This window comes from Mercenaria mercenaria, chromosome 18 (genome assembly GCF_021730395.1).
Source record: "Mercenaria mercenaria strain notata chromosome 18, MADL_Memer_1, whole genome shotgun sequence".
Lineage (NCBI taxonomy): Eukaryota > Metazoa > Mollusca > Bivalvia > Venerida > Veneridae > Mercenaria > Mercenaria mercenaria.
Window position 1 is genome coordinate 11014125 of NC_069378.1, and position 22053 is coordinate 11036177.

The 22053-nt window shown below is 33.6% G+C and overlaps 1 long non-coding RNA gene across 1 annotated transcript in view; it reads left to right on the plus strand.

Moving 5' to 3' along the window:
• The first annotated feature begins 2863 nt into the window (after positions 1 to 2863).
• Positions 2864 to 22053, plus strand: part of LOC128550695 (uncharacterized) — a 30611-nt gene continuing 11421 nt past the window's right edge. The window contains exons 1-2 of the long non-coding RNA XR_008368379.1: positions 2864 to 3167; positions 17967 to 18066. This is a non-coding gene — a long non-coding RNA (uncharacterized LOC128550695). The remainder of the gene's footprint in view (positions 3168 to 17966; positions 18067 to 22053) is intronic.

The following is a 22053-nucleotide window of genomic DNA, read 5'->3' on the forward strand; positions in this document are numbered from 1 at the left end:
GAAGTAGTTTAATTATTTATTTTGATACCAAATTAACAACAAAACACTGTCAAAATATTTGTCCGGAAACTGGTTTACCTGACGGGAAAAATAACTCATTTTAGTGATCTCATTTGAGGCCCCATGGAACCCATATTTACGTCACAACGCGATGCTGATTACAACATCGGATGTGGAAGGAGCTGAAGTTTGTGCAGTGTGAGCTTTATTTATGTCAAATATTTCTTTAGGGAATAATGGAGCCGAAATATGAAAATGTGTCCGGAAAATGATTCCCAACCAGTACAGGTACTGAAATCCACAAATGTAAAAGTTGTATGTTTGTTGCTTGGCGTTCTATATTTCTTTTCAGACATAAACCAATCCATAGCTTTTTTATGCTGTTTCTTATGTTATATCTCTTCTTGGCTAAAACATTTCACCCGAGTAAATGCAGTAGGATCAATTTAATTTGACCCTTGGGTCACGATTTAGACAACAAAACTTGAGTTCTAGTTTTGTATAATTCGGTACCAGTAAATCTGTATCCATGTAAGGTAACCAAATTCTTTCATCACATACCAAGTGATCTCATACCCCGAATTATTGGCACATCAAGTATTAGGTAGCACTATGTTCCAAATGATATATATCAAAAGAAGGTAAATTTATATGTATCTTTTACAGTGTAACGACAATACGTGATTCCGATTATCGTACTCAAGCATACAATGAGATTTACTCCATAGATTGAACACAATAGAGCCATAATTCTTATAACCTACGATAAATCGCCAATCAGATCATACCTTAAGGGTGACGCGAAAACCAGAAACAAGATCGCAAAACCATGATGCGAAAAATAATATCGTGGTTTCGACCTACTCAAGGCGAAGGCGAAAACACGATGGGAGATCAAGGGCGTCAATGCATCGTGTTTTTGCAATTTCGTTCATATAACGGCAGCGCAAAACCACGATGGCCCCAACGGAACACCGTAAATTTGCGTTTGTGATCTCCTGTTTTGTTGTCGTGATTTTGTGTTTCGCCATCGTGATCCCACGCTTCGCTTATCGCATAGTGGAGATTGCAAAGCGCAATATTACAACGGCAAAGCGCGAAATTACGAAAAAAAAACTATCTGATCTCGTGTTTCGCTATTGTGATTTCACGCTAGCATATTTAATGTATGTAGTTAACTTTACAAGCAGTTTTAATAAAATTTTGGTAAATTTTCTATCACATGGAACGATTTAAGATCCTCTTAATATTTTAGCCCTTCTTTTATCTATGTTAAACAAAGTTGATATAGCAAACATTTTCGAATATAACGAACTTATATTCATGTCTCAATACTAAATTTACATTGAAATAACATATATTTGGCTTAAAAGAAACAAAAAAGACATTCACTGAAGTTTTAAACTGGGATTTAACATAAGCATCGGGTAGACATTGTATTTACAGATCGACTTTTCAAACAAAAAACAAACAAAAACATAGCCTGCTTGTTGATATATTTCAATGACATCTAAAACCAAGTATAACATTGAAATCATGATCTGGTATTCTTAAGAAGGGTGCTTGAGGTCTTCTGAAATATGATACATATATTTTTGTTACCTATTATGCCACTGGAAAATATGAAATCATCAATTATAATGAAAGAAGATATTATCTCACTGCGAACTGGGTGTCACAAACTGTAATCTAGTACGACTTTTGCCGGTGTTATACCCGGACAATAATGTAGGATTTAATTGGGTTTAATTTTTTGATTTCTATTGGATTTTATTTCTACAATACTGTGATTATGGACTTATAGATAATTTTACACATTTAAGTACAATAATAAGATATACATTGTATCAAATATCATTTGAATTTTGAAAATAACTCAATATTCTTTGTACGTGAAAATTACGTCTGCAGTATTATAAAAAATATCATATTCAAAATTTCTTTAAGGCTTGAAAGCCAACTTTCCTATTCATTTTGTTTTTGACATTGTGTTATAGTTTTATTGTAGAAGTTTGCCTTTTTAAACCGTTAGCATAGACGGATTATGATTGTTATTGTTAATATAAAATTTATAAAATATTTTTTTGTTTATTACAGATCCCTTGTCTCAAGTACAATACTAGGTAGAACAAAGAACCAAAATAGCATAATTGCATATCTAAAGATGCCAATTTTTTCAATAATAAAACGACTCACGCAAATGCCAGTGTTGGCCGTCTCCTTGCATGTCACGATCAAAGTTCGGAAACAATAATTTTACGTCATAAAAAGTGTAGGTCTGGACTCTCCTTGCTTTGTAATACTGCTAGGATACTATGTTTCGACTATTTGACTGATTCCGTTGTAAGAACAGTATAATATTGTTGTCGTAAATATCCCAAAATGGTATTATTAATGACGAGCTCACTTAATTAAATCTCAATGAAGTTGAATATATTGGTGTATGTATTTGATTTTTTTTTCTGTGGGGGTGTTTGTAGTTAATAACTGTTTAAGACAGAGTTTTTGGTTCTTGTGACCTGCAGTCCCTCGTCAATCTGAAGTTTCAAAGTTACTTTACGGATACATTATTTCAAATTCCGAACATATAGCGGATAAAGTGATTTATAAAATACAATTTCTGTCACTGCTATTCATTTTTGTGGTACGTGTCATTTAAGAGCTTTAAAACTATTTTCAGGAGACAATGATAGATGACTAACGATAAATATACCAATTAAAATGAATAATAATAATCAAACTGGATCAATTCATTTTCCACTTTCTTTTATAGTTCAAGTTTCACTAATGACTTTCAGGTATATAATCATGTTAAAATTCGGAAGATAAAAAATAGAATATATAAGTTGCAGCCAATTTAGTCTCGGTAAGTAAAATATATGGAACAGACACAACACTTGCCTAGGAATTAATCTGTATCTTTGGCTATGACATCGACAGTAACCTTATTAAACATTTATATCAATTTTCTATATGTATTTACGAAAACTAATCGTAACGGGCGAATAGACATTATAATATATCTTACTTCCGCTTCGCAACGGTAAATACAAAAATCAACAAATAAAGTTAAAACCCATTTCCACTGTGATCTTGACCAAATACAAGTAGCATTGCACATTTGGAATTTTTAAGAAAGAGGGAAGATATAACGAAGAGTAAAAATAGTGAGTTAACTTATACATTTATTTGATTTATTTTATATTAAACGTTCGAAAAAAATAAAGATAAATGCTTAGAGGTTAGTAGTGTATGCTTTGTAATTATCAAAACTAATTATTATTTTACATGATATAGTCAGTCACATACTCATACCATTCTTTAAAAGTACATATTAATTAATTTTCAATGCAACGTAGTTCTTATGTCTTCGTTAACAAAATCGGAGGGAATTTAGGTATAACACGTTCAGATATTAAAGTGGTAATTATCGTTATAATTGTATACCGTACCAGATTCCAAGTTTGGAGATTAGTCTAAAAACGTTCATATTATCAGGTCGTTCTTGAAATTTGGCCAATGGTAAGGTTACATTCTAAGCTGGCCTAATCTCAAATGTATTATCTTCAGACCTTAAGCCATATGAGAACATGAAATTGAAATCGAAACCGGAAATTATTTATTGCCGTCTCCAGTTGTTGACAGCTATCCTTTCTGCTAATGTAGATCTAAATTTATAATCAGGGTGCAGATTGAAACGCCTTTATGCTAACTGTTTGCAAAATAATTGGAAATATATACATTTTGTATCTTTAATAAGAGGACGCAAATTAGCACAATAATGTTATCTTGATTTTTGCGATATACTAAGTCACTAATCACCTGTCTACACTTATTATATGACTTTAACAAGAGTGTCCACTGCTATATTTTATCTATTACAACCAGGGGCACTAATTGTATGTTGCTAATGTCATGCCAAATACAATATTATGATATGTGTCTATTGGAATGTCATTCTTAGCTATGATGTTAACAGTAATTACACTTAAACAAATGGAGCAAGTTGTATTATACTGTTTTATATAATGATCATATAAGTGTGTACGTTACATAAAAAAATAAAATACGATACATCTTTTATAAAAAGATACTTTGTTAAACTTTATTTCATTATCCTATCAGTTAATTGTTTCTTTTTTATTAATCCTGAATATGTGAATTTTAACAGCGTACTCCGTCTATTCTGATGGTTTCAAAAGGCAAATTTTTACAAAACAATTATAGTACAGCATAAAAATTGAAACAACTGTAAGTTTAGAAAAACGAGCAAAATTGCATTTTTAAGCCAAACAACTTTTGAATAGGATATTTGCCGATATCATGAAAGTCAATATAACGTTAATATTTAAAGTATTCATAGATATATCTTACGCAGATTGTAGGAAAAAAAATTAAACGAGATCAAATAATTGCAAATTAAATCCTGAGAGTAATTCCCAGGTATGACACAAGAAGTACAAGTATTACGATAAATAAGTATTTGGAAACCAATTTACAATGAGATAATTATGTTCTTTCTTTACAATTGGTGATTGCGTACATTTTAATGACATTGCAGGCAATTACATGCATCAAATTTCAGGAGACCTTGAACAACATTACCAAACTAAGCTTTCAGTTGTATACTTGGTTTAAAATGTCGTTGAGATATATATTAACAATCATGCTGTTTAAAATTTGTTTTAACATTCAAATTTGTTGGTGTAAAGTTTACCAAATGCTTATGTAAAAACCATTTTAAAACTATTATCTTGGCTTTGCTATAGCTTATAATGTTTAGAGATAACAGATATGTCCCTAGATTAAGTTGATAAAATAGGGGCAAGAGTTCGGATCTCTTATACTTGAATCATGAGAGCGTAGCATGAATGATATGATATTCGCATCCGAACGGCTATTCATATTTATTAACAAATAAAATTATTGTAACATCATTTATTATTTCGATTCTAACCACGCATTTTACTGCACTATATTTCAGCTCGATGCGTCTTTCGGATGGTCATAATCAATTATAAAACCTCCCCACGAATGGAAAGCGTTGCATCAAAGGGAAATTTCCATTTTCAATAAAGTATTAAGTAGTTGCTCCTGTGAGAATGTTATTTTCAATAATATTTAAGGTCTGGTATAGAAATCAGAAGTACATACTTCATTCAAATTTTAAATATGCAGTTTCTTAAAATAGTCCACGTTACCTACATGAAACTTTCAAAGTAGAATCTAATTGACATCTGTTGTACCTACAACGCAGAAATTTTAAACTACACATACGATCAGATGGACATGATTGTATAGATCTAGGAGAGTGCCTGTTTGGATTCTTGAGCTATAGGCAGTGTAAACTGGGCCTAGAGTTCGAAGCGCAAACATGTCATCATTTTATGAGGACACCCTAGTTGACTCTTCCTAATAAAACTCAATATAGAATGTTACGGTGACGGTTTTTAAAATCAGGGTGAATCGACCTTTACTTTGTGTATTGTGGCGTTTACTCAGTTTTAGTTAGAAAATCACACTAATGACCAGATTTTAAGCAGTCGTTTATTGTAATTATTGGATCTAAACCATTCATGGTGGATGGAATGTCATTGACCTCACATTGTCTTGCACGGAAATGGAGTAAACTTAAGGTATAGACTGCGCAGGCACTTGGATTCATATCAAGGGTTGTTTTCAGCTGTATTTTATCCGAGTCAAAACCACTCTGCTTCTTTTGTACACGAATGCCCTGTTAGCACCGATAATTCGTAATACACAAAACTTTCGAAAGCAAAGCATTAGGTAAGACATAATGTTTTATTGTAATGAATTGTGTGTAACTGGATCAAGCTAGGGCATAGGAGTTTACAATTGAGAAAAAAGTCTGGACTATTATTGTATAGAAAAACATATTTTTAAGGAAATATATGTTATACACAGATTTTATTAGCTACCGGATAAACAGAATATTAAGTTTTATCATTTTTAACTCAGTGGTGGATAAACATTTCTCAAACTCAAGTTAAGAAAGACAGTAACCTAATATGCTCTATATATTGGGAGTCGCTGAAAGAGCTGAATTCTAAAATTTCACCAACAATTTCTTCAAAATCATGTTTTATCAAATACCAAAATTTTTGATACCACTCAACTGGAATTCCGTAAATGCCGGGTGATTTTAATTTTTCTTAGATTAAACATTTAATTTTCTAATACTAATGAATTTTTGAATAAAATGAACGTTTATCGCTTATCGTCAACTGGTTTCCTATGTTAGAGAGGAGAATATTCGCTGATTCAGAATCAATATTTTCAGCTTGAAATATTTTTTGTAATGTTTTGTTTGAACTCCTATGATGGTTTCTATACCAAAGTCATATTTTCCTAAATCTGATTTCATTTTCGACCGAAGCTTTTGTTTCCCGTATCTTGTTTTTTCAAGGTTAAAAATGTAGTCGGAGAATGTCTCATTTTCCTCAATAAACTATGCCTTTGATCTTTTTTTTGCAGTGGTTGTTTGATTTTCACAAAATCATTTTATTTGACTCTTAAGATTTTCTATTTCGGGATTTGAATCGTTATTTATTTCTTGCTTAATAAAAACTCTAGCCTGTTTACAAGACTTATGTGGTTCATTTCGTTTTTGCCCGGACCAAAAAGCAATAGTTATTGTTTTTATCTTACTCTTAATTAAATCACACCAGTTTCTTTTCGATTTACCGCCCAAAATTATTTTACTAGAGACACATAACCAGGATTACCGAGAAAACTGGTTACCCGGTTTATTTTCAAATAAAATAGGTCGTGATTCAAATACATGAAATGTTTAATTGTGGTATTTAATATTTCGTTATTGATCGGCTTCGAAGTAAGAAAATAGTCACTACGTGATTTACTGTTGTTACGTACGAATGTATACACTCTTGTTGACAGATAGCGCCTTCGCCATATATATTCTACATCAAGCGGAGAAATTAAATTTGAAAGATTTCGTGACCCGAAATCTTCGTGCGCGCGCATCGAACTGGTCTTCCAATCTAAGCTTGTATTAAAAGTACAGTTGTAATCACCCATTATAATATAGCTGATAAGTGGATTAATATAATAAACAATAGATGTACGGTTTTCCATGACTCACATCTTCCTTTGTTATTCATTTCTGTGGTAAATGTCGTTCGGAAATTTTATATTAATTTCATAAGACAAAAATAATTGTTTCTTTGTTTGTTTTGAGTTAAACGCCGTTTTTAAACAGTATTTCAGTCATGTAACGGCAGGCAGTTAACCTAACCAGTGTTTCGGATTCTGTACCAGTACAAACCTGTTCTCCGCAAATAACTGCAAACTTCCCCACATGAATTACCAGAGGTGGAGGACAAATGATGTTAGACACAGTGTCTCTTATCAAATCGTCACGGAGAACATACGCCCCGCCCGGGGATCGAACTCGCGACTCCGCGATCCATAGACCAACGTTCTCCCTACTGAGTTAAACGGGCGGGTAGACAAAAATAAATGACGGTTGATAAATATACTTAGTAAATTGAACAATTATTAAACTAGATAAAATCATTTTCGACTTCCTTCTCTAGTTCAAGATTTTATAATGACTGTCTGGTGTAAAATCATGTTGAAATGGGGCAGATGAGAAATAAAAAAATATAAGTTTTAGCAAATTCAGTGTTGGTGATTAAAATATATGGGACAGACACAACACTTGCCTATGAATTAGTTTTTATCTTTGCTTATGATATCGACAGTCGCCTACTTAAAAGTTATCAGTTTTCTATTATGTATTTACCAAAACGAATCCATTGACACGTGTTGCATTCATGAAAAAAAGAACAAGGAAGAATATCAAAGCGTAACGGGCGAATAGACATTAAACTATCCAACTTCGCGACGATGAATACAGAAATCAACAGATAAGTTGGAAACCCGTTTTCACTGTGATCTTGATAAAATACAGATATCATTGCACATTCAGAATAGGGATTTTTCATAAACAGAGTAGATATTACGAAGTGTAAAAGCAAAGGTAAGTTAACATATACATTTATTTGTTTTATTTTTTAGATTAAACCTTGGAAAAATCATAAAGGTAAATGTGTAGATGTTAGTAGTGTATGCTTCGTTACTGTTAACATATTTTCTGATTTCGTTTTCATTGCAGTTGTCATGTTCTGTGGAGGCTTAAGGTCTGGAGGTAATAAAACTGAGTTAAGGCCAGTCTTAGAATGTAACCTTATCATTGGCCAAATTTGAAGAACGAGCTTAGAATAATCAAGTCAAATCTGAACGTTTTATACTGGTCTCCAAACTTGGAGCCGGGTATATGTTGTATAATTATAACGATAATTCCAAGTATAATATTTAAACGTGTTGTGAATAAATTCCCTCACACTTTGTGTGAATTGTGAATTATATTACATTGAACATTAATTATGTACCTTTACAGCAAAGAAAGCTTACTTATATCGATCAAAGAATTGTATGAATGTGTATGTGACTGACTATATCCTTTACAATAGTACATAGTTATTGCAATCTCAAGACATATAAATACCAAAGAAGTGAACAACTATCCCTTCTACTAATTATGGCCTGAATTTTTTAATCAGGTAATTTATATTAAATGTTTAAATACATTTGTGTATATTTACTGACAAGACGGAACTAAGTAAATTAAAGTGATCTTACGTTTCACGATTAACGCAACTATTTTTGCAGTCTGGCAACAATTTGTTTACAAATATTATTTGACTTTAAATAGAGTCATCAATTGCAACAAAATGTATGTTGCTATAGTTATGCTAAATACTATCGATGGGCCGACTTTCGGCGACAATCGGATAATCGCCAGCGTGGCATTCATGATCGCGACCGCCGACTTCACTTTTCCCTAACCGATTATTGGCACCTCTAACGGATAAATTAGTTGTTTCTGACCTCTTTCTTTCTAGTATTTACGTTTCTTTATGGGTAATTACGCCTAGGAAAACTACTCCTTTACAAAAATAGCTTCCAGCACGTCTGTTGAACATGTCTCGGAAGAACATGAGGCTATCTATGAAAACTCAAGCGCCAGAGCTACTTCAAGATGTCGGAAAGTATTTTACTTCGGAAAAACAATTATCCTAAACTCATAAGTACGGCAGTATGCAAAGTATGTCATAATATTCAAGTCTCATCATAGGACTCTGGTAGTTGTCAGAAAAATATGTATATTGTTAACGTTACACACAAGCACAGATACTGCATGACTCCCATTTCCCCGCTATCATTGCTATAATTATTCTTCAGTTGCTATTAATATTACGATTTGGGTCATTTGTGTCTGATAAAGTATAAATATGTAGATAGATGACAAAGAGATCATTCGGTATTCAGCGACTAAAGATTCAACTGATAATTTATCCCTGTAACTTGATAAGGAAGTTATTGCAATTACCCTGTCAGGGCGAATAGATTATCAAAAACAAGACGTTTCAATTTCATAGACTTAAGAAGAGTTGCAGAATTTCAAGAAGGCTTCGAGCTATAGGGCCAGCGCATAAGAGTTTACCTTGACGGTAGAGTAGTTTAATGCTACAGACGATAGCAATTATAGGCTGAGCATCGGAAAGCTGAGACAGAGACCCAGAGTTTGGTAATCTACTGCGATAGTAGGAGAGTTCCAGCTTATAGACAGTTCAGCGTTGTTGGCGATGTACAGCCAAGGCATCGGGGATATACCTATATGATAGTTGAATGCTACATATTGTAGCACATATGTGTTGAGCATCAAGGAGTCAGGGCAATCGTATAGAATTGCAACTTCAATGAAGAGAACAGAGGCTGAGCATCCATGTGATAGGACAAGTATGCTGTTGATTAAAAGACATTGTCTGACAGGAACTTCAACAAAAAGACCAGTCATTTATGGAGTTTCACGCCTATAGGAGTTTAAGCTAATTATTATGAATTGAAGATTCTTAGGTGGAAATATTTAGTGATTTGCCTGATCCCTGAAATTATCTAGCTCATAATTGAAATCATCTACAAATCAAGGTAGCCAGAGGAAAATTTATGTACGAGATATTTGGTCTCACCAGCTATACGTTTCAACAATCGTGTGTCAGCTAGTCTAAGACATAGTCACCTTAGCGATTGGACCCATTTCATTGTTCAAGATATTAAAGGCATAGGCACTTCCCTGTGTCATATAACTCGTATCCTTTCAGCAGTCGTGGGCGACGGGGATAGAGATTGGCGTTGAGTGGTCTGGGACTTTTCCAGAGCCAAGACTTTTTTCAAGTCTATGTATTACACTTCCTAGAATAAATTTCGAAATAGATATTTGCATATTATACAGATACCGAATCCGAATCTGACTTCTGATATATTTTAGGGACTTTTATATTCAAAGTATTAAATGAAGGGGTAATAAGAAAAGCGATTACAGAAGGTTTAAATCAATAATTTGAAATACTCCAAAACCTAATAGTCCTTCACAGGATCCCAAACTTGAAAACACTTTAAAACGAGCGATCGACACCATACTGCCCCATCCTCTATATATCATTGACCAAATCAATATAATATAATACTGTCCACTACGCTCCGAAATATATATTAAACTATTTAAACTTTTTGCGATATTGATCAAATAACGGTGTTATTGAGGATTGACAACAGACAAATGGGCTATTTTAAGAAACAGGTAACGACAAAAATATTACGCAGTTTTAGGTTCAATAAAGTACGGGGTATAATGGAAAAAGTGAAAAACCACATGTTGCCGGATACGATATAAACTCAGGTGAGAAAAAATTAAGTGTATTTATTTAAGTTATTTTATGTTTAAATTGTGAGAATGCAAGATTAGATTAAAAAAAAATAGTATTGAATATTTTGTTAGTGTCAATATATGTATATGTCTTACTTCATAAACATCATTGTTCATCATGGCTTCGATGCTATAAAAGTGAGATAAGACTATTTATAGTAACTACCTATAATATTAATCTTTGGCCAAATTAAAACAAAAACATCCCAGAATGTCAAATAAGATTGTGAAGTTTCGGACTGGTCCAAAAGCAAAAGCTTCTATTTATACTTCTAAACAATGCTGCGTATAAATTCCCATATTCCGTGATTTGTTTCGAAAGTACGGTGGTATGTTTAGGACATGCAATTATTTTTTTAGGATTAAATTACTTTGAGCGATCAACATCTTATCTCGTGCGCACGACATCTTATCTTGAGCGATCAACATCTTATTTCGAGCGATCAACATATTATTTTGAGCGATCAACATCTTATCTTGAGCGATCAACATCTTATCTCGTGCGCACGACATCTTATCTTGAGCGATCAACATCTTATCTCGTGCGCACGACATCTTATCTTGAGCGATCAACATCTTATCTTGAGCGATCAACATATTATCTCGAGCGATCAACATAATTATTATTATCTTGAGCGATCAACATATTATCTCGAGCGATCAACATTTTATCTCGTGCGCACGACATATTATCTTGAGCGATCAACATCTTATTTCGTGCGCACGACATCTTATCTTGAGCGATCAACATCTTATCTCGAGCGATCAACATTTTATCTTGAGCGATCAACATCTTATCTCGAGCGATCAACATATTATCTTGAGCGATCAACATCTTATCTCGAGCGATCAACATATTATCTTGAGCGATCAACAATCAGCAACTTATTTTGTGCGCACGACATCTTATCTCGAGCGATCAACATCTTATCTCGAACGATCAACATATCATCTTGAGCGATCAACATCTTATCTCGAGCGATCAACATATTATCTTGAGCGATCAAAATATTATCTCGAGCGATCAGCATCTTTTCTCGTTCATCTTATCAATATCTGTTAAGGACCTTTGTATGCATTCGGATCATTAGTAAAAACATACGGCTGCCACCGGTTTTGTTTTTATTTAGATTATACTTATAACCGTTTCACATGTTTGGACATTTTTAGACATTTAAATACGGAAACTGATAAAAAAGGCAGCAAAAAAAATCAGTGATGATGCAAAGAAATAAATGTAAGTCCTTGACAAAAAAAAGTCTGTAGTCTTCGGTATGGAAGCCCTGGAGGGACACTTAATTACCGTACTTCCCACTTCTGACTTCTAACTTTTGCACTTCTCACTTCCAACTTCTTGACTTCCTACTTCCTACTTCTAACTTCCACACTTCTGACTTCTAACTTTCGCACTTCTGACTTCCAACTTCCCGACTGTCGACTTCTGATTTCCAACTTCCACACTTCTTACTTCCGACTTCTTGACTTCTTACTGCTTTCTTCTAACTGTCGCACTTTTGACTTCATACTTCCGACTTCCAACTTCCACACTTCTGACTTCCGATTTCAAAAAAAAAGGAAAGTTGGCAGTCAGAAGTGCGGAAGTTGGAAGTCGGAAGTCAGGAAATTAGAAGTCAGAAGTGTGGAAGTTAGAAGTTAAAATGTGTTGATCGCTCGAGATAATATGTTGATCTCTCAAGATAATATGTTGATCGCTCAAGATGATAAGTTGACCGCTCGAGATAAGATGTTGATCGCTCAAGATAAGATGTCGTCCGCACGAAATAAGATGTTGATCGCTCGAGATAAGATGTTGATCGCTCAAGATAATATGTTAATCGCTCGTGATAATTTGTTGATCGCTCAATATAAGATGTTGATTTCTCAAGATAATAAGTTGATCGCTCAAGATAATATGTTGATCGCTCGATATAAGATGTTGATCGCTTAAGATAATATGTTGATCGCTCGAGATAATATGTTGATCTCTCAAGATAATATGTTGATCGCTCAATATGATATGTTGATCGCTCGAGATTAGATGTTGATCGCTTAAGATAAGATGTCGTGCGCGCAAAATAAGATGTTGATCGCTCGAGATAAGATATTGATTGCTCAAGATAATGTGTTGATCGCTCGAGATAAGATGTTGATCGCTCAAGATAAGATGTGCGTACGATATAATATGTTGATCGCTTGAGATAAGATGTTGATCGCTCAAGATAATATGTTGATCGCTCAAGATGATATGTTAATCACTCGAGATTTCATGTCGTGCGCACGAGATAACATGTTGATCGCTCAAGATGTTGATCGCTCAAGATAATATGTTGATCGCTCGAGATTAGATGTCGATCGCTCAAGATAAGATGTTGTGTGCACGATATAATATTTTGGTAGCTCGTGATAAAATGTCGTGCGCACGAGATAAGATGTTGTGCGCACGATATAATATGTTGATCGCTTGAGATAAGATGTTGATCGCTTAAGATAAAATGTTGATCGCTCAAGATGATATGTTAATCACTCGAGATTTCATGTCGTGCGCACGAGATGACATGTTGATCGCTCAAGATAATATGTTGATCGCTCGAGATAAGATGTTGATCGCTCAAGATAATGTTGATCGCTCGAGATAAGATGTTGATCGCTCAAGATAAGATGTCGTGCGCACGAGATAATTTAATCTTTAAAAAAAATAACATATGTCCTAAACATACCGCCGTACGAAAGCATACGCATCGTTGAAAATTTTCATTTTACGATTAATAATAAGCTTGTTTATATCGGTAAAAGAATGATATGAAATACATATCCCGTACAATAATATGCTGCATGGCCAACATTCCAATACATTGACCTGTAGTTTCAGCAAAAGTAGTCTCCCTTGAATATACACGGATTGCGGACCAGATAACGTTTATCGATAAACAGTTTTACTATTAATAGATCTGCATAGGAAAATATATTTCAAACATTAAAATCGTATTTCTATCGTTATTTAACGAAATTTTATAACCTCGTGAAGTAATCTTCTTTTCTTGCCCGTTATCTCAATGTATTTTTATCGATGTGGTACAAAAACTTATTTCTTCCATTTTTGTTTGAAGTTGATGACTATGGTTTCTATGTATTTCTATATGAAAATGTGGAAAATATCGTTATATATTTAGATATATATACAAATTTACCAACTGAACAGCTATCCATTATGCAAATGTAAATTTGTTATCAGGATGCAGGCTAAAACACTTTAATTTTATAAGATTGTTTCAGCAGTTTTAGGTGCAAATGGAAATTTCCGGTCTCATGTATAACTGCTTAGAATGAGGCTCTGCCGAGTTACAGCGTAAAAATTACCAAAAATCCGGATATTACCATCCGCAGCTACAACCAGAGATATGATCGTTTTCTTGCATACCATATTTAAGAAATCATAATAAAGATAATTTAAAAATCAATCGGACGACGTTATTTTAGAACTATTTCTAACATCAGCGTTTTTAAACAAAGCGCGGGAAACAAACGTCCGTAACTAGGAAAGATGTCATTACTTTTCAAAGACAAATAACAATGTTTAGTTCCGATTTTGCATTATCATTTGCAGCATAATGTTTGATAAAATAACGTTTTCGAATAAAGAAATTTATTTTATGCTAACTAGTGAAATACTGAAAAATATCAGTTTGATATTTTTCTATATCACTCACTGTGCCGAACTTCTTTTTTTTCTCCCTTGAAATACATCCTATAATTAACTCCTTTTGTTGCCTTTATAATTGCTGGTATCCTAGTATTATCATAACATTCAAGCCATACAGGAGACATGTACAGCTAAATAATCCTATATAGGACAAGCTAGCTATAATAAACTTTGCAAAAATATAACAGTAGATCTAATGCTCTAGAAATATTACTTGGTTGCTTGGCCTTGCCATTAATGTATAATAGATACGTCTTTCCTCCACTTTTCATCGGTTTCTCACCATCATATGGTAGATTTTATTGGCGACAACACATTTAGTTGGTTGTTGTCTTCGTTTATTATCAAAAGACATCAACTCAACCTTACGTAATATGCCAGCATTTTTGTCGAAATTCTTCCCCATCCAGCCAGTTGTGTTCCCAATTCCATCCCTATTCGTTATGCTCTACAGCTCCTAGACAAATATTTCCATTAAATCCATGATGGTATTTAATTCTGCAGCTTGATTTTCCAAAGACTTTCGGATATTCCCCAGTTGTTTACGTTTTTCGGTTTTTTTTTTAATTTGACCCTCAGCGATTGTAAACAAAGCGAGCTTCCGGTTATTCGAAGAACTGACGGCATTGACCGAAAAGTATTAAATATGCTTACTTAACTTCTGTCTGTTGGCGGCGGATTGTGCATTTTTAACAAAATATTTTAAATATAGCTTTTGTTTTCAAAAACAAAATGGCGCCGTGTTGATTTAATGGACCTAATCACCAATATTCGATATTAATGTGTCTGAGTGTCCATGGTAATTTAGCGGATGCATCATATGTAACACGGAAGCCTAAATAAATCCTAATATCATCATGAATTATAGGTCTTTTTTTAAACATGTAAGGATGTAATGAACAGAAAGTTCGTTGATCGTCACCAATTAGCATAAAATAAAAAGAAAATGTGTTTGTTTGCAGTGTGATATCGAAATATATCTTCACCGATAAGGGAGACAATTCTGATATTTTTACTCAGCTTCCACCTCGTGAAAATATTGTCTCCCTTATCGGTAAAGATACATTTCGATATCACACTGCAAACAAACAAATATCCTCTATATATTATCAGGAACAAAGAGGTTCTGTCAAGGTATTGGATTTTTGTTCCATTTTATAAAATAAAATATAATTACTACAAAAACTTCTACAAATATGTTGTTTGCAATGCGTCATTTACAGCACGACAGGGTGTATGATGGATTCTCTAGCACCAGCAAAATACCGGAAATCCGCGTCTGGTATCCAAGAAAAAAGATGTTTTTAAACAAAGAATAAAAGAGTTTTGCGTTGTACGTTTAAAAGTCTCTAAAGACTCGTCTATTTTTTCAACACGTTATCTATACCAATTAAGTACACTAAGCGTAATACTGTAGAAGTTGTTGATCACAGTTGTGTATTGGATAGCTGCCAAATTAAACAAGAGATGAAGGATGCATGGTGTATGTTCGTCTGAAAGTTTCCTTTACATTGAAAAGATGCGTGACAACATGCGGAATGGTTGTGAAAAAAGCGCCATTTAGTTGATACGGATTTATTTAGCACGATTGTGATGAAAGCTTGTTTATAGCAGTCTTGGGTCCGATTCCTGGAAAAGCCTGAACTTGTGTCTTTTGTGACCCCAATGGGGCTCGAACCAAAGACCTCAGGGTTGAACGGCCGACATCTTTACCATTAAACCTACTCTCCTCTTTTGAAAATCCCACCAATTAAAAATGTAATACAGCAATGGAGTATTTTGGAATCATGTTTCGCGATTCGCGAGAATCTCGAAAGCTATCTATTACAGATAACATGCATGATAGAAGTAACAAAATGTTAAGTGAAAATAAGTAAATTTATATCGGCGATTTTATTTTTATGATTTTGACACACCGAAGGAAACATTTATCCGTTGTACAACATTAAGGAACACCGTGAGGAACAACAGTATTATCCAGCTGTCTGTAACTTGTAATGAGCATGTGGAACTGTAATTAACGCAACCCGTCTGCTATAATTTTCTTTTACTTAATATTTGTGTCGTGTTTGTTTTGCTTGTCTATACAAATATGTCTGGGTACTCTGTGCTTCCGGGAAATCTTCCATTACTCTTATCTTTTATCATTTTAGCACTCATTTTATTGAATCTAAAAATCATATCTCACTGTTCATAGAAGTTAAAAGGTGGAAACCCGTCTTTTCTGTAATACTTAATCAGATACTAATGTCATTGAACATATTTTAATAAATGTATTTAAATCATGATAACAAGTCATACACATTATTATTGCCTTGCTTGGAATTATGGGAAAGTTCACATCGGAGCTCTAGGGAAGGGTAGGCTGTTTTATAAATGGTACTTTCTCAAACAGGAAAGTAGCCGACCAATCAAATATTGGGCCCTGGAAACATGTAAAACCTTTTTCTCCCTATATATTGAGCGCTGTGATAAAAAGCAAGGAACCAGTAAACCCTAACTCGCCGTGGAGCTCTTCAACGTGGAAGGTACGATTGATGTACTAGCTTATACCGTTCACGTGGGTTATCTATTGTAAAATTTTGGCTCTTTGCTCTACCTTGGAGCTTCGACGTGAACTTACCCTATATCAACTTGTTTTGAAACAGTTCACGATTTGATGACAAACTCTATATAAAGTGTCACAACAAACGGAACTTGGTATCAGGAGGTATAATTACGCGTTTTAAAGGAACCGACTTTAAAAATTTTGATATAGGTGGCGGTGTTGAGACAATTTACTCCCCCGTCTTTGCCAAACCCACCTTGTCCACCACCTACTGTCCCTCCTCCACAAAAAGTCACATAGCCTCTGATGTCTTATTATTCCATTACCGCTACTGCACAATACTCCCTGACCCTAACAACAACCACGTTACAATCTCCATCCGACACGAACACCGAAGGAATAATTTCTTTATATTGTACGTTATCCCCACTGATCTTGAACCCTGACGCTTTACGGAGCTCTATTTTAGTGATTCGGGATGCAGAATTTGTGTTCAATGTGTTTAAACCGATATATTATTTTCAAGTATCTCCAAGATCAAATGCCTTTTTTTTTTTTTTTTTTTTTTTTGGTTATTGCAAACTCAATTTAGTGAAGTAATATATACATATACTTTGCCTGTTAAAATGCTGTTCTTTGCTAGAACATTCAAAATAACCCAACAGTTACATGTGATGCAGGCTTTACATCATTGTTTAGTTATATATACACTCATATGTACATACGATACATACTGAAAACTCCGTTGAAATACAGTCAAATAGACAGATAGACAGACGAACGGCGAAAGCATATCTCCAGGTTGAATGTAAGAATCTATAGTACATGTCTATAAACCCATGAACAATCTTTATCGAATGCCGGTATCATTGAACATTAACAATGGACAGTATGACTATTTTCAGGAACAAGTAACGACTGAAGATATAACGCAGATTTGTGTTAAAAAGTACGGTGTATATCAGAAAAAAAGTGGACAGGTTGCCAAATACGGCATAAACTAAGGTGAGAGAAATTTACGTTCATATGTTTTAATTATTTTATATCAAAATATTGAGATATCAAGAAGCAATATAACTAATATCGTACAATTGTTACCCTCTTAATATTTATAGGTATTGACTACATTTCGGCTTAAGGTAATTGCTCTTTCCATCATTTTAAGATACAACATTTATGAAACGAAACATCACGTAATTACTTCACAATGTGAATATTCCTTATTTGTCGAATCCTTCTTCTTGATTCGCGGTATGTATCTAATATCTGTTATTTGCAAAATTAAAAAATATCATAATCATCTAGCTAGATTAATGCGCCTGGTAAATGAAAATCAACTACGACTACAGTTTCCACTACGATGAAATGCTGAATATTTTTGTAACGTGTTAGTGCCATGTACTGGAATCCACACGGACAGACACACACAAATCCCGTCGGTGAAAAGCTAGCTCATCCCCAAAGGTGATTTATTGCGCCTATATATGCTCCAATGACAACTGACAGGTTTACAAATTGCATATTAATGGAATTACTTCCCTTTATGCATTCAGTAATCGTTACATTACTTTCCCCTACGAGAAATCTCGTCCCAAGATTTGGCCTAGGAAATACATGGGTAAGGCAACTCCAGTCGGGCAGTTGACTTCATCCCACCGCTGCCATCATTTGTAATGTTTTAGTGCCATGTACTGGCATCCACACGGACAGACACACACAAATCCCGTCGGTGAAAAGCTAGCTCATCCCCAAAGGTGATTTATTGCACCTATATATGCTCCAATGACAACTGACAGGTTTACAAATTCGCATATTAATGGAATTACTTCCCTTTATGCATTCAGTAATCTTTACATTATTTCACTCAGGTTTTGTGAATTTTTATGAAGACATAAGAATGATCTTAAATTGATAATTCTTATAAAAAGCTGTTTCATGATGTAATGTAAAGAAAGTTTGTAAATATCAATGAGAAAATGATACACATAAGTAACTGATAATATCCCGTAGAAATCATAATTATTTAGTTATTGCAGGCTGCAGATATATACCAAATTTAGCACTTGAGTGGCTGTCCATTCTACTAAATTAATGTAAATTTGTTATCAGGTTGCAAACGGAAACGCTTCTTTATCAAATATTTAGTAAATAATTCAAATACATGATGAAAATTAAATTTAGCTTGATTTTTACCGCGTACGCATCAATGTTTGCAGTCTACAGATATCTTCTTACAGATTGTTTAAACAAGTTATCTATACTATTAAAATGTACTAAGTTTATATTGCTCTAAGTATGTTAAATAAACAGCGAAACACTCAGCAAATTTCAATTATTTTGTATTTTTGTGAAGCCTTCGGAGAAATTTTAGTTGAGTTTTCTACTCCTCATTTGCCTTTGTCTATCATAAAGAATATGTTAAAATATTGTAGAGAAACTTTTCAAGTTGGGTTATTCTCTAATAAACAATATATTTCGTCTCATACACTTCGACTGTTCATGTTCTATTTTGTAGAAAGTATCAAGTGTATTCTTTAAAAGTATTTTGTCATTGCTTACATGATTCTAATGTTACTAATGTTTTTCTCATGGTACGCTGGAAATGAAAGTGTGACAAGCCATGTGCATTTCAAACAAATGCAAAACTAGCAAATGAATGTGAAAGTAAAGCTGTCAAAAATGACAAAAACTATGATGTTTCAAAAAATATTAAAGTTAAGTATTTTTCATTCCCGGAGAAAAAAAAAGTTTGACATATATCAAGATATTGATGATTAATGTATTTTATGTGAAAGTTTTCATTACATTAATAAATATGCTTTTCAATGAGCGAGATATTTGATATAATGAGCGTAATTTGAAAATGTAATACAGCAATGGAACATTTCGGAAACACTTATTTATGTTTCGCTTGAATCTGGAACGCTATACATTACATATAACATGAATGATAGAAGAAACAAAAAGTTTAGAGAAAGTAAGCAATCTTATGTTGTTGATATTATTTCCTAAGACGTCATTGATACACCAAACGAAAGAGCAAGCTGATACTTGCAACTGTGCCAATTTTACTTTAAGTTAAGCGGCCCTTCTAGCATATTTTTCAGTTCCATATTTCTTGCTGTGGGTATATTTTGCGATGCATGGTTCTATGGCTTTGTACTCTCTGGACATCCACCCTTACCTTCTGTGTTCTTGTTTTTAGCACATAGTTTATTGATTTTTAATATATTTTGTATGCTACCGTTCAGAGAAAACAAAGAAAATAGTCAATCACATTTTGAAGACAAAGTAGACAAAGTATTGATTTTCGTGGCTTGCATTCCTCGTCATCCACTATATGCTTGATATAGTACAACCGGTTGAGTTCTTCTTCACGTATATTTTTTACTTGACGAAACCTGAATTTACCGCATATGTTATCTAGGAACTTTCTTTTTTTTCTTATGCATATTAATTGTTATAAACATACAGAGGTTCGGGTCTATCACCATCATGATGACAGGTTTCATTAAATTTATTCCAATGCTTCAAAACAATCAGAAAACATCGTCTTTCACTGATAAATTGCTAACTACTACATGTAGATTTATCAAAGGAAAAAAATGATGAAAATAAAAGTGGGATAAACTTTATTTGGTGCAACTACTGATCATTCGAAGTTTGTCATTTTAGAACATGGCAGTGTCTGTGTACAAGAAAACAATTTCTAGGCTTAAGTTGTTGAGCAGAAAGAATTTCTCGTATCGTATCCAATCAATGCCAATGTCATTTTGTTTTTGCTTTTTATTCAACTATCTGGTTTAAAACAGAAATTTATTGCAAGTTACAGGTCACTTAAAATAAGTTAATTAGATTTGCATTGATAATGGATTACATGACACACAGGTAAATACCATTTTATCCCTCCGTCGAAGTTGTCCGTCCGTACACAGGGGACCATATCTAGGAAGTGGTTTGGAATTTTAAAAACAAACTTCATATACATATTAACCACTATAGGGAAATGCGGCTTGTGGTTTAATTGATTGCGCTTTCTAATGGACATCTGTTCTTTGAAGTTCATATGTAATGAAAATATTTGATTCCTAGTAACATTCTTAACTTCTTGACGGAGGTATTTCTTTGCCATTCCCCACCCCAAGCCTATTCGTCGGGTATACCAATTCATCGATTTGCTTGTTCTTATTTACATAGGTTAGTGGCAATATAACTCTATGTGAAAAAATTTAAATCAACGCAAACATGGTTCGATCGTATATGAAAGAGCATGTACAATGCATAACTACTTACCAGATTTAGAATCTGCCAATGTTAACACAACTACAAGTGGCATCTTAGATTTCAATTTACAGAAAGTGGTGTTTCGCAATACCTAAGGTTAAAGAAAAGCCTGTCTAAGAATATCGGGGACACTAAGAATTCAAAATCGTTTGAGTCGAAAGTCAGTGAGTATTTATTAACATAAGCTATTTCTGCATATTTTGCTGTATTTCGTATTATGTTTTAGTTTTATTTAAAAAGCGTTACAATTTAATTGTAAATTTGTCAATAAATTTAACGTTAAGGAAACTGAAGATGAAGCCGTTAACATTCTCAAGTATATATCATTTTGATCTATTTAGAAGTTCTTGAAACAGTCTTTTTTATGTCAAAACACGTTAAAATGTCTGCGATTAAAATGGACAATATCTATATTATATGCTATTTTTGTCGATATGATTGCTCATATTTTCCTTTGTCGGACCATTTTTGTCGAAATAGGCCCATAATGGAAATAAAGGAATACTTTTATCCCTTTTCATGTTATCCTCCTTATATAATGTATCATTCATTGTTCATTTTCCTTCGGTGATATTACTTAAAATGTAATGTTTTATAAGTTATGATATATTTTCACGATAAGGCTGTGCCCGATATTTGTTTTTCCTGCTTGTGTGTGTGTTGTGCGTCTGTGTGTCTTCGACGGTGCGCTACGGTGTTGTTAAATTG